Raw genomic sequence first — 14,434 nt, 5'->3', positions numbered from 1 at the left:
GGTCAGAAAACAACTGAAAAAGTTTCTCTAGATCTTACACTCCTGCAGACTACAAAATCAGCCAGCCAGACAAGAAGTACACACTTGCGCAATAGTGGCACAAAGCCTTTGTGGTAACCAGCTGTTCTCTGATTGGAAATGAGGCCCCCACTCAGTGGGAGAGAACTCATATCTGGTACTGGGAACCAAATAAGAACCCCATCGTCAGAATACTCGCAGACTTCAGATAGAAGGCCCCACTGCTCTCTGGAGAAGATTGAGCTTGTGCACTAAAAAATCTCAGATAACTATGCATATCATCCCAAGCTGCTCTCACTCTTGGTTGGAGAATCTGTTTTATTTTATGGGTAACAGAGAAAACAGAGATCCAAAATCTATTATTATGACAGGAAGATAGCTGACTGTCCACCACAAGATGTGCCACCTCTATCACATCTGCCAGGGACCAGGAAAAAATGAAGAGGAAATGTTAACATGAATATTTCTGTTATTACTAGCCTGACAACCAGCTCCAGGGCAATTGTGACAGACATGTAATCAACCAAAACAGAAATCCAGAGGCTACAGAGAACTCAACACAAAATTAGACTAACAGGCCTACCATAGCTCAAAGAACATTGCAGAAGGAGTCAGGAAGATTGTAAGAGCCACAAAGTGGGTAGGAATACCCTAAGACACTGTCCCTGCCCCCCACACACACACCCACCTCATTACCCTGTAGGGACTGTCTGAGGCCTTCATAACCCTATAGTGAATACCATAACCCACTGAGAAGGGCCCAGACAGAAATAGGAGCAGGGCCAAGGAGATAAAATCATTATAATCGCTCGAGGCTAGCCTGAGACTACATAGTGAATTCCAGGTCAGCCTGGGCTCAAGTGAGATCCTACCTTGAAAAAAAAATATATATATAATCATGATGTATCCATTAAAAAATATGTTGTTAGTAACAATAGTGAAAAGTATTGACAGAAAAAAAGTGTTATAATAAAGAAAAAATTTAAAAGGTGTGGGGGAGCCAGGCATGATGGTATACACCTTTAATCCCAGCACTCAGGAGGCAGAGGTAGGAGGATTGCTGTGAGTTCAAGGCCATCCTGAGACTATAGAATGAATTCCAGGTCAGCCTGAGCTAGAGTGAGACTACCTTGAAAAAAAAACAAAAAGGTATGGGGGGAATGACTCAGTAGATAAAGCTTAGTCCTCCAATACCTGAGTTTGGATTCCCAGACCCCCAAACAAAAGCCAGAAGCCATAGCAGGCTTCTTTAATCCCAGCACACTGAATGGAGATGGGAGACAGAAGTAGGCTTTCCCAGAAGCTCACAGCTAGCCTGGCGAAGGTAGCAGTGAAGAACAATAAGAATGAGAAGCCTGCCTCAAAGAAGGTGGAAAGTGAAGACCGACCCACATCTGAAAGTTGTTCTCTGACTTCCATGAGTGTGCACGCACACACACATCACACACACATGCCAAAAACGAAATACTATGTAGGCATGGTATATACCAGGCCCTGTTAGCCCGGAGCCCATAGCACTGAACAAGCCACTGTCACTGTCCTCTGGGACTTCAAAATCTACAGGAGACACACCCATTAGGTGTGTAAATCCATGAAGAAGACTGGAGAAGGGAAGCATGGGAACAGCGCATGCCTTGAGATTCAGGAGTCAGGAAGGCCTCTCTGAGATGATGGTTAAGCTGGGCACTGAGGGGTGAGAAAAGGCCAGGTGAAGAGAGCTGTAAGCATGTGGGACGAGACGGGAGGCCAGTGTGACAGCGAAGAGCCAAGAGGAGATGAGGCTGGCCAGGTGGGAAGAGGGCTGAAGAGAGTCTGAGGTCTGACACCCACACCCTGGCCCTTCTGTGCCATCCTGCCTCTGCAGTGAGTTTAATTTTAGTCACAGATGAGTTTGGAGTGTAGGCCTGGCCTGGGCTGGGTACTGAGGGAGAGCCTTGTAAATAAACAGTTACCCAACCAGGTGAGTGGGAGGGCACCAGAGGAGGGCGGGAGGGGCTTACCCTTCCACAGTGGGTCAGGAAAGCCTACATGGGGCGAGGCTCATCAGAGGCTGAGTTGGAATTTTCCACAGAAGGGAAGGCAGGCGCGCAGGGCAGGAGGCGGGAGCGGTATGGGCAGGAGTGCAGAGGTGTGACTAGCTTGGTATGTTGGGGAACAGCAAGCTTCTTGAATTGGAGATTGCCTCCCTGGGGCAGAGACAAGAGAAGTGAAGGGGACGCCTGAAGGGACAGATGTCCGACCAAGTGTCAGGACACAATGTACAGTCCTGACAGTCTGTGGGTGTCACTTGTAGGACAGCCTGGTGCAGTCGTGTGGGAGAGCAGAGCTCCAGCACCCAGTGCCGAAGCAGCATGGTCCTTTATGAATGAGGCACCTACTGTCAGTGGACTGGATGGCCACATGCCCACCCAAAATCAAAAGGAGGAAACACAAACCCCACCTTTCCATAAGGACCTCTGAGGCTAATGAAATTCCTATGGGGCAGGAACTAATGCTGCAGCCATCTTTGAAAAATAGTCACACCCATGAACTACATTTTAAAATAAATCCTTTAATTATCTTGTAAGGAGCATCACAAATTGATATTATGTTTGTAAGGGGGGATTATGGATTTAAAGGTATTAGTCTGTTGAAATACATCATCTCTAGGCTGGGGTCATAGCTCAGTAACAGTGTGCCAGTCTGGCATACATGATCCCAGCACTCGGGAGGCAGAGGTGGGAGGATTGCTGTGAGTTTGAGGCCAGCCTGAGACTACATAGTGAATTCTAGGTCAACCTGGGCTAAAGCAAGACCCTACCTCAAAAAGAAAAAGAAAAAGAGGGCTAGAGATTGATTAGTGGTTAAGGAGCTTGGCTGCAAAGCCTGAGGACCCAGGTTTGATTCCTCAGGATCCATGTAAGTCAGATGCACAAGGTGGTGCATGAATCTGAAGTTCCTTTGCAGAAGCTGGAGGCCCTGCCATGCCCATTCTCTCTGTCTACCTATTCCTCTCTCTCTTTTTCTGCCCCCCCCCCTTAAATAAATAAGTAAATGAATTTAAAAAAAAAAAAAGGTTTCTCTGGGAGTGCCCTGAAGCTCTTGGGCCTGGGTGCCAGGTGCAAAGTTGTGGCCGCACACTGTGTGACCCCAAGGCTTCATCAGGAGCTGCACGGTACTGTACAATTCTAGGTGGGCCACTTCAGAGTCCAGTGTGTTGTCACACATTAAAAACTTAGGGGGGCCAAAGGCAGAATGTGGTGGTTTGATTCAAGTGTCCCCCCATAAACTTAGGTGTTCTGGATGCTAGGTTCCCCAGCTGATGGCAATTGGAAATTAAAGGTTCCTGGAGACGGTGTATGGTTGGGGGCCGGCTTATGGGTGTTATAGCCAGTGTCCCCATGACAGTGTTTGGCACACTTTCCTGTTCCTTTTGCTCACCTGATGTTGGCCTGGGGGTGATGCCATCATTTTCCATGCCATCATGAAGCTTCTCCCTTGAGTTTGTAAGCCAAAATAAACTTTTTTCCCAAAAAAAAGAAAAACAAAAGCAAAAACTTTAGAGTGCAGTTCCTTGTTAGTATAGTGATGAGTATTACCGCCTGTCATGCACTAGACTGGGGGTCGATTCCCTGATGGGGAGGCACGGAATATTTTAGCCAGGCATGGTGGCACAGTCCCTTTAATCCCAGCACTCGGGAGGCAGAGGTAGGAGGATCGCCATGAGTTCAATCCACCCTGAAACTACATGGTGAATTCCAGGTCAGCCTGGGGTAGAGCAAGAGCCTACATCAAAAAAAAAAAAAAAAAAAAAAAAAAAAAAAAAAAAGAAAAGAAAAGAAAAGAAAAAGAAAAAACAAAAACAAAAAACACGTTAGAACTGCCAGGTGTGACACATGCCTGTAATCTCAGCACTGGGAACGCAGAGATAGGAAGATCACTGTGAGTTTGAGGCCAGCCTGAGACAACATAGTGAATTCCAGGTCAGTTTGGGCTAGAGAGAGACCTTACCTCGGAAAACCAGAAAAAATAAATAAATAAATAAAAGAGGCCCTTGGTTTCATCTTCACCATCACAAAGAAAAACTAATTAATGTGTCATCATTATTTCATTTATATTTAAAATATTATACCAAAAGTTTCAAAAAATGGAAATGTCTTATGCCTTTCAGAGCCTCTAGGCTTTTTTCTTATTTTTTAAAATTTTTTATTACTTTTTTCTAATTTATTTTTTTTTCTATTTTATTTTATTTATTCATTTCACAGAGAGAGAGAGAGAGAGAGAGAGAGAGAGAGAGAGAGAATGAGTGTGCCAGGGCCTCCAGCCGCTGCAAACGAACTCCAGACACATGCGCCCATTTGTGCATCTGGCTAACGTGGGATCTGGGGAATGAATCCTGGGTCCTTTGGCTTTGCAGGCAAATGCCTTAACCGCTAAGCCATCCCTCCAGCCTCCTAATTTAACTTTTTTTAGAGAGAGAAAGAAAGAGACAGAGAGAGAGTGAGAATTGGCATGGCAGGGCTTCACAGAGACAGTTGAATATAGGTGCACCAGGGCCTCCTGCCATTGCAAACTCCAGACCCATGTGCCACTTCGTGCATTTGGCTTTACATGGGTACTGGGAAATTAAACCCATGCCATCAGGCTTTGTAAGCACATGCCTTTAACTGCTGAGCCATCTCTCCCACCCTATGTTCTTTTTTTTTTTTTCTTCGAGGTAGGCTCTCACTCTAGCTCAGGCTAACCTGGAATTCACTATGGAGTCTCAGGGTGGCCTCAAACGCATGGCAATCCTCCTACCTCTGCCTTCTGAGTCCTGGAATTAAAGGCGTGCGCCACCACTCCTGGCTCTTTTATTTGTTTGTTTGTTTTTTTAACTCTAGCTCAGGCTGACCTGGAATTCACTATGTAGTCTCAGGCTGGCCTTGAACTCATGGCGATCCTCCTACCTCTGCCTTCCGAGTGCTGAGATTAAAGGTGTGTGCCACTTCCCTTGTTCATTTTAGTTCTTTTCTACAACCCTGATTTCTCAGTATGTGGCACTGAGCGTACACTTGGTGCCTAATGTACACTGATTTGTATTAGGTAAAGCAGAGGAAAACTTACTTTAGCTTAAAGACAAATCCTAATAGAACAAGTCTTATTGGATGAGTAAACCTGTAATTTCAGGTTCTTTCTTTGTCATTGCTATTCAGAGTCTGAACTGGGTCATTTTCTTCACTGGTTCATTCCCAGGGGAAGATGAAAGCCAGATAATGATAATCAGGGCCCAGGACACAACTGCATTGCATATGAGCAATCTATTTTGTTTGTTTTGTTTTATTTTTGAGACAGGGGCTCATGTATCCCAGTATCCCGATATCCCAGGCTAACCGGGAGCCCTCTAGGTAGCTCAGGATGAACTTGAACTTTTTTAAATTTTTATTTATTTATTTATTTGGGAGAGAGAAAAAGGCAGATAAGGAGAGAAAGAGAGAAGTGCCTTTAGCCACTGCAAACAGACGCATGTGTCACCTTGTGCATCTGGCTTACGTGGGTCCTGGGGAATCAAACCTGGGTCTTTTGGCTTCACCAGCAAGCGCCTTAACTGCTAAGCCATCTCTCCAACCAAGCCTTGAACTTTTGATCCTCCTGCTTCCACCTTCTGAGTACTAGAATTCCAGGGATGACCACCACCACCAATTTTATGTGGTGCTAGGGTTTGAACTCAAGGTCTCATGCAAGCCAGGCAAGCACTACCAACAGAGTTACCTCCCAGCCCGATTTTTTAAATTTATTTGGAGGGTTTGTGTGGTCTGAGTTTTTTTGAGGGTGTTGCTGTTTTATGTGTGTGTGTGTGGGTTCATACATGCTACGTCACACATGTGGAGGTCAAAGGACAACACAACCTCAAGGTGTCATTCTGCATTCCACCTTGGTTTTTGTGTGTGTATATATATATATATGTATATATATATATGTATATATATATATATAATTTATTTTAAGAATATTATTTATTTATTTGAGAGAGAGAGAGAGAGAGAATGGGCATGCCAGGGCCTCCAGCCACTGCAAATGAGCTCCAGAGGCGTGTGCCACCTTGTGCATCTGGCTCATGTGGATCCTGGGGAATTGAACCTTCGTCCTTTAGTTTTGTAGGCTAGCACCTTGACCACTAAGCCAACTCTCCAACCCTGCTCTGTTCTTTTAAATGGTTTGTTTCTCTGAAGGGAGCCTCGTCAGAAGCAGCCCTCTGAAGAAGCCATGTGATAAGGAAGTGAGCCTCCCTACCACGTGAGTGATTATGGAAGGAGTTTCTCCAATCATGTCTTCAGATGAGCCTAGTCCTGCTGACCTGAGCCAGAATCACCAGCTAAGCCTAGATTTCTGACCCTAATCAAATGTGGGATCCTAAATGCTTATCAAGTTATTTCAGCTGCTAAGTTTTATCAGGCATCAGCAGACAACTAATACAGTGTAGAAGGAAACATGTGGCTGGTCTGTTGAGGGTACCTGTCTGGCTGCTGGAAGGAGCTAATGTTATCGACTTTCTGGATCAGAGTTGAATTTGTTGTCTTACCATAATGACCACAGACAGAAGGGCAAGCAACCCAAGTTTTATTGAAAGTAAAAGGAAAGCTCCAGCCCCATAAAGGAGAGGGGTCCCAGAAAAATGATGGCCAATGTAGCACTCTGGACCATGCACTGAGGATGAGTCTGCCCTTGGCCCAAATAGAAACTAGGCATCAAGTTTGGATGAACTTTATTGGGGAAGTGTAAATGTATATAGAGGACTTTGGCTGTTGGGTCGGGGAGAACACAGACTCAGAGAAAGCCCACTAAAAAGTTCCAAGAAGAGGCTGGAGAGATGGCTCAGGAGTTAAGACACTTGCCTGCAAAGCCTAAGGACCTAGGCTCAATTCCCTAGTACCTATGTAAACCAGATGCACAAAGTGGCATATATGTCTAAGTTTGTTTGCAGTGGCTAGAACCCTGGCATGTCCATTCTCTCTTTCTCTCTCTCTCTCTCTCTCTCTCTCTCTTTCTCTCGCTCTCTCTCTCAAATGAATAAATAATTTTTTTAAAGTTTCACTGGACATGGTAGTTGATGTACACCTTTAATTCCAGCACTTGGGAGGTAGAGGTAGAGGAATCGCCATGAGTTCAAGGCCACCCTGAGACTACATAGTGAATTCCAGGTCAGCCTGAACTAGAGAGAGAGACCATGCCTCTGGGGAAAAAAAAAAAAAAAAAGTTCCAAGAAGAGGCTGGAGAGATGGCTCAGCCATTAAGGCACTTGCCTGCAAAGCCTAACAACCTGGGTGTGATTCCCTAATACCTGCATAAAGCCAGAAGCACAGAGCAGCACATGCATCTAGAGTTCATGTGCAGCATCTGGAGTTTGTTTGCAGAGGCTGAAGGCCCTGACACTGGCTCGCACTCGCTCGCGCCCTCTCTCTCTCTCTCTCTCTCTCTCTCTCTCTCTCTCTCTCTCCCCCTCCCTCTCTCTTTCTCTGCTTGTAAATAAAGAAACAAAGTGTGTTATTTGAAAAAGAATTCTAGGGCTAGAGAGATGGCTCAGTGGTTAAGTGTCTGACTATGAAGCCTAAGGACCCCGGTTCAAGGTTCGATCCCCCAGGACCCACGTTAGCCAGATGCCCAAGGGGGCACACGCGTCTGGAGTTCCTTTGCAGTGGCTGGGGGCCCTGGCGCGCCCATTCTCTCTCTCTCTCTCTCTCTCTCTCTCTCTCTCTCTCTCTCTCTCTCTCTGCCTTTCTCTCTGTGTCTATCGCTCTCAAATAAATAAATAAAAGTGAATAAAAAAGAGTTCTAGCTGGATGTTGTGGTGCATGCCTTTAATCCCAGCACTCAGGTGGCAGAGGTAAGATCACAGTAAGTTCAAGGCCAGCCTGAGCCTGAGACTACATAGTGAATCCTAGGGGTCAGCCTGGGCTAGACAGCAAGACCTTATCTAAAAACAAACAAACAAACATATATACACACACACACACACACAAGATAGAAGAACAACCAGGAAATAAAGAGAACAGAACAGGGCTGAGGAAATGGTTTAGTGGTTAAGGCATTTGCCTGTGAAACCTAAGGACCCCCGTTCAATTCCCCAGGACCCACCTAAGCCAGATGTACAAGGTGGGGTGCATGTGTCTGGAGTTCATTTCTAGTGGCTGGAGGCCCTGGCATGCCCATTCTCTCTTTCTCTGTACCTCTTCCTCTCTCTCTCAAATACATAAAATATTTTAAAAAAGAATAAATCCACTTTGATTAAACCATTAAAAAAGGAGAGAGAGGACTGGAGAGATGGCTTAGTGGTTATACGCTTGCCTGTGAAGCCTAAGAACCCCTGTTCAAGGCTCGATTCCCCAGGACCCACGTTAGCCAGATGCACAAGGAGGCACAAGTGTCTGGAGTTGCAGTGGCTGGAGGCTCTGGAGTTCCCATTCTCTCTCTCTATCTGCCTCTTTCTCTCTCTGTCGCTCTCAAATAAATAAAGATGAAAAAAAAAGAGAGAGAGAGAGAGAACAGGGAACAGAGGGCTGCTCCTGATGGCCATCTGATGAGTCAGCAGTAGTTTCCAACTGGAGTTGGCTTCTAGTCTCACCAGGGCAGGTTGGGGTTTTTATTCTTTTGAGTCTGTGTCACAAAAACGTTACTTACAAAATGAAGCTACCTCGATCCTAGCCTCTGTGCTATCCTTTACCTCATCTCTCTGCCTTATTTGAAGTAATTAGTTCCAGAAGACCTTCCCATTGACCTTCCCTTCCCATAACAGATGTTTAGGGCCCACCCTCTGCCTGCTCTCAGCCTGAATTTTCTTTTTTCTTTTTTGGTTTTTTTGAGGTAGGGTTTCACTGTAGCTCAGGCTGACCTGGAATTCACTATGTAGTCTCAGGGTGGCCTCGAAACTCACAGTGATCCTCCTACCTCTGCCTCCCGAGTGCTGGGATTAAAGGCTTGTGCCACCATGACCGGTTTTCAGCCTGACTTTTGCCTGGACCTCTCCTAGTTACCAGGAATACAGCCTGAGACTCAGTGTGCTCTTGGTTACTGACTGGTTTGGGGATGGGCACATGACCCTACAGTCCTAGTCAGAGTGAGATCAGAATTCTGGAGGGAAGGGCTAGAGAGATGGCTTCATGGTTAAGGCACTTGCCTGAAAAGCCAAAGGACCTAGGTTCAATCCCCCAGTACCCATGTAAACCAGATGCACAAGGAGGCGCATGCATCTGGAGTTTGTTTGCAGTAGCAGGAGGCCCTGGCGTGCCCATTCTCTCCCTCCCTCCTTCTCTCTCTCTCTCTCTCTCTCTCTCTCTCTCTCTCTCTCTCTGTCTCTCTCTCTCCCTGCCTCTCTCTCTCAAATAAATAAAGAAAAATAAAATATTTTTAATTGGGGGAGGGGCTGGAGAGATGGCTTGGGGTTATGTTGTTTGTCTGCAAAGCCAAAGGATTCTGGTTTGACTCTCCAGAACCCATGTAAGCCAGATGCACAAGGGGGTACTTGCATCTGGAGTTCATTTACAGGCCCTGGTGCACCCATTCTCTCTCTCTCTCTCTCTCTCTGTCTCTCTCTCCTGGGCTTTCACCTTCAGTAGACCTTAAGGGAAAGGAAGGCTGGAGCTGCCTAGGTCACCTTTACTACAAATTCACAGGGCCTGAGAACAAGCCCCACCCTCCAGATCCCACTGGCACCAGTTATACACTGGAACCAGTCTGACATGAAACCTACCAGACCTGGGCTTTTCATTCCACACAGCATTACTTTTCCTTTTGGGGGACTTAAAAGTCCTGCGTTAGTTTTTGTGTCACTTGGAAGAGTGCTGTCATTTCAGTCATTTCTTGCCTCCCACCCCTCCCCTCCACAGGTAGGGTCTCACTCTATCTAGCCCAGGCTGACCTGGAATTCACTATGTAGTGTCAGGGTGGCCTCAAACTCACAACGATCCTCCCTCCTACCTCAGTCTCCAAGTACTGGGATTCAAAGCAAGCACCACCACGCCTGGCAAAGAGAAAGAATGGGCACACCAAGGTCTCCAGCCACCGCAAACTCCAGATATATGTGCCACTTTGTACATCTGCCTTCCGTAGGTACTGGGGAATCAAACTCAGGTCGTTAGGCTTTGTGGGCAAGCGTCTTAACTCTGCCTAGCCATCCCTCCAGCACTTTTTTTTTTTTAATATCCTTGGATTCTCTATCTGTGCTTTCAACCAACCAATTATTGGAAATACACAGGGGGGGGGGGATTGCACCTGTACTGAGCATAGCATCTTCACTATATCAAGTACTAGAAGGAATTCAGGAAGATGAATCCTAGGTTACATGCAAATACCACATCATTTTGTACCTAGGGTTTGAGCATTTCCCACTTTTGATATGGAAAAGCGTCTAAAGGACAGATGTTGCCTTTTCTCTCTGAAACTGAACACTGATGGTCAGTGAAGATCATTTGTCCTCTGCAGAGTGTTTTCCAAGCACACATGGAAATAGTGGGGGGGGGGGGTGGAGAGTTGGCCTGTGACTCTTCCAAAAAGAGAGCATCTTGAATGGAAAGAGCGCTCCAGGCCCCAACAACCAGCACCTGCTAACCTTCTTTGATGTTCTGTGCCCTGGATGGCTTGCTTCACCCCACTAGCTTCTGAGACTTTCAGATTCACACAGCGAGCAGGGACCAGCTTTACCAGCCAAAGGTCACTACATGGAACTCGAGTACTATTTCTATTATGAGCAATATTTCCATACCTAATGTTGGCCTCGTAACTTTGGGTCAGTGAGAAGTGAGCTTTGTTTCATAGCTATAGATGTGATCTTCTGATATTTCAGACTCAACTTGTGCCCCTTCCCCTACTTCTTTAGAAGGAAAGGAGAGAAATGATACAGGAGTCCAACCTTAGCACCTGCTGTCAGACTGATAGAAATTGAGGAGCTGCAGATATAGCTCAGTGGTAGAGGCCATACCTAGCATCATACACATGCCCTGAATTTAATCCCTAGCACTGCCACAAAAAAAGGAAGAGGGAAGAAAGGGAAAGGAGGAAAGGAAAGGATGAGAAAGAGAAGGGGAAGGGGAAAGAAAGGAAAAGAGAAGGGAACAGAGGGGAGGAAAGGAGAGGAAAGAAGGAGAGGAGAGCCAGGCATGGTGGCACATGCCTGTAATCTCACCACTTGGGTGGTTTAGTCAGGAGCATCATGATCCTGAGCTACTAAGTAAAACCCTGCTTTAAAAAAGGGAATGGTAGCCGGGCGTGGTGGCGCACGCCTTTAATCCCAGCACTCAGGAGGCAGAGGTAGGAGGATCGCCATGAGTTCAAGGCCACCCTGAGATGACAGAGTTAATTCCAGGTCAGCCTGAACCAGAGTGAGACCCTACCTTGAAAAACCAAAAAAAAAAAAAAAAGGGGGAATGGTGGTACAACCTTTAATCCCAGCATTTGGGAGGCAGAGGTAAGAGGATCACTGTGAGTTCGAGGCCAGCTTGAGACTACATAGTGAATTACAGGTCAGCCTGGGTAATACTGAGACTGTACCTGGGGTTGGGGGGAAGCAGGCTGGGGAGATGGCTCAGAGGTTAAGGTGTTTGCCTGCAAAGCCTAACAACCTGGACGTGATTCCCCTGCACCCATGTAAAGCTGGATGCACAAAGTGATGCATGCATCTGGAGCTCATTTGCAGTGGTAGTATACCCTGATGCACCCATTCTCTCCATCCCTCTCTCTCTCTCTGCTTGCAAAAAACATATTTTTTTAAAAAAATTGGAAAAAGCCGGGCGTAGTGGCATACGCCTTTAATCCCAGCACTTGGGAGGCAGAGGTAGGAGGATCGCCATGAGTTTGAGGCCACCCTGAGACTCCATAGTGAATTCCAGGTCAGCCTGGGCTAGAGTGAGACTGTACCTCGAAAAACCAAAACAAAAAAAAAAAAAGAAAGAAAGAAAATAAAAATTGGGAAAAAAAAGAACAAAGAGAGGAAAGGACAGAGGAGGGAGGGAGAAACTGAGTTTGTTTATACAACTCTTTTCTGGGCGTTAAGTATGGTTTTCACATTTACATTTCTGCACATTGCCATCTTTTAGTTCATTTTCTCACTATAGATCCGGGCAACCGTGGTTTCATGTTCCTCTTCAGATTTTCTTCTCACAATGTTAGTGTCTAATAGATATTTGCTCTATCAGGAAAGCAGTGTTCTCATTTAGAAACAAAATTTCAGGAGCCATATAACACAAGACAGAAAAATCATTGACACCAACATCCAACAGTGACAGAATACCAGCTATGTGTCAGGCATAATGCCATAAGGCATATGGCCCTTTAACATATGATTAACTCTATCCATCTATTTATTTATTTTATTTTTTTGGTTTTTCAAGGTAGGGTTTCACTGAAGCTCAGGCTGACCTGGAATTCACTATGTAGTCTCAGGGTGGCCTCAAACTCATGGCGATCCTCCTACCTCTGTCTCCCGAGTGCTGGGATTAAAGGTGTGCACCACCACACCTAGCCATATATTTTTTATTTGAGAGAGAGAAAGAAAGAGGTAGAGAGAGAGAGAGAAAGAGAGAGAGAATGGGTATGCCAGGACCTCTAGCCACTGCAAACAGCTCCAGATGCATGCACCACTTTGTGTGTATGGCTTATGTGCATCCTGGGGAATTGAGGCTGGGTCCTTTGGCTTTGCAGGCAAGAACCTTAATTGCTAAGCCATCTCTCCAGCCCTGATTAGATCTTATAACTACCCTTTGAAAGATGCACTAGCATTAACCCATCATACATATGAGAAAACTGAGGCAAGGACACAAAGTTTACAGTGTGTGATCTACAGAACCCAGTCCAAACTTTTAGCTCTTTACTCTCCCTGTTTTAAAAAAATAACTAAAGTTCATGCTGGAGAGATGGCTTAGAGGTTAGGCACTTGCCTGTGAAGCCTAAGGACCCCAGTTTGAGGTTCAATTTCTCAGGACCCACATAACCCAGGTGCACAAGGTGGTGCATGCATCTGGAGTTTGTTTGCAGTGGCTGGAGGCCCTAGCACACCCATTCTCTCTCTATCCGCCTCTTTGTCTGTCTGTCACTCTCAAATAAATAATTAAAAATAAACAAAGAAAAATAAAAAAAAAAAAACCTAAAGTTGGACTGGAGAAATAGCTTAGCAGTTATGGTACTTGCCTGCAAAGCCAAAGTACCCAGTACCCACGTAAGCCAGATGCACAAAGTGGTGCATGCATCTTGCATGCCCATTCTCTCTCTCATTTTCTCTATCTGCCTCTTTCTCACTCTCTCAAATAAATATAGAAAAATTTTTTTAAATATTTTTTGTTCATTTTTTATTTATTTATTTGAGAGCGACAGACACAGAGAGAAAGACAGGTAGAGGGAGAGAGAGAGAATGGGCGCGCCAGGGCTTCCAAGCCTCTGCAAACGAACTCCAGACGCGTGCGCCCCCTTGTGCATCTGGCTAACGTGGGACCTGGGGAACCGAGCCTCGAACCAGGGTCCTTAGGCTTCACATGCAAGCGCTTAACCACTAAGCCATCTCTCCAGCCCTAGAAAATATTTTAAAGTCAGGTGTGGTGGCACATGCCTTCAATCCCAGCACTTGGGAGGCAGAAGTAAGAGGATCGCTGTGAGTTAGAGGCCACCCTCAGAGTATGTAGTGAAGTCCAGGTCAGTCTGGGCTAGAGCAAGACCCTACCTCGAAAAAACAACAACAACAAAAATCTAAAGTCTACATGCAGCCATACCTCCCTGAATGTATTTGATCTCACCTAAAATAGCAACTTGTTTGTATAGAACTTCAAACTAGGACAAAATTTGCAAGGAACTCCTATATATAGAACCTGTACTTTTAATCACTACAATATATTTGTTCAATAAATAAATAGGCACTCAAAAATAGTAAGTAGCTGATTTTAATTAAGAAACCACCAATATACTCAAAATAAATCCAGAACAAAAATTACTCTTGGCTCAAAGTCCCAAGGCTAAGGGGAAAATGAAGTGTGTCCATTATTTTCTGCACATTCCTTACTCATTTCTGGGTTTGTCCTTCCTGAGGTTCAAATACAACAAAAGAGTCAGAGAAGCTCAGACATGGGGTGGTCTTGGAGGCCCTTCAGTGCAAACCGTGCCAGCCCCCACATCTGGCTGAGATACAGGCACTCGGCTTTACATTCAGTCATGGGAGACAAGAGCCCAGTGCTGCCCAACTAACTGGACCATCTTGGATCAAAGCCCAGCTCTGTCATTTATAAGCCCTGTGACCTTGACTGAGGAGGCCTAACCTCACAGAGCTCTAGTTTTCTTATCTGTAAATGGAGCAATGAATACAAACTTGGGGAGTTATTGAGAGAATTAAATGAGATAAGATATGTAAAGAGGTTGACATCTAGCTAGGATCGCACAAAACCTTCTTCCCCGCCTTCTCAAATAGCTTGTTTGAGAGGTT

This window comes from Jaculus jaculus, chromosome 14 (genome assembly GCF_020740685.1).
Source record: "Jaculus jaculus isolate mJacJac1 chromosome 14, mJacJac1.mat.Y.cur, whole genome shotgun sequence".
Taxonomy (NCBI): Eukaryota; Metazoa; Chordata; class Mammalia; order Rodentia; family Dipodidae; genus Jaculus; species Jaculus jaculus.
The sequence above is the reverse complement of the archived record's forward strand: the minus strand, read 5'-3'. Positions refer to the sequence as shown.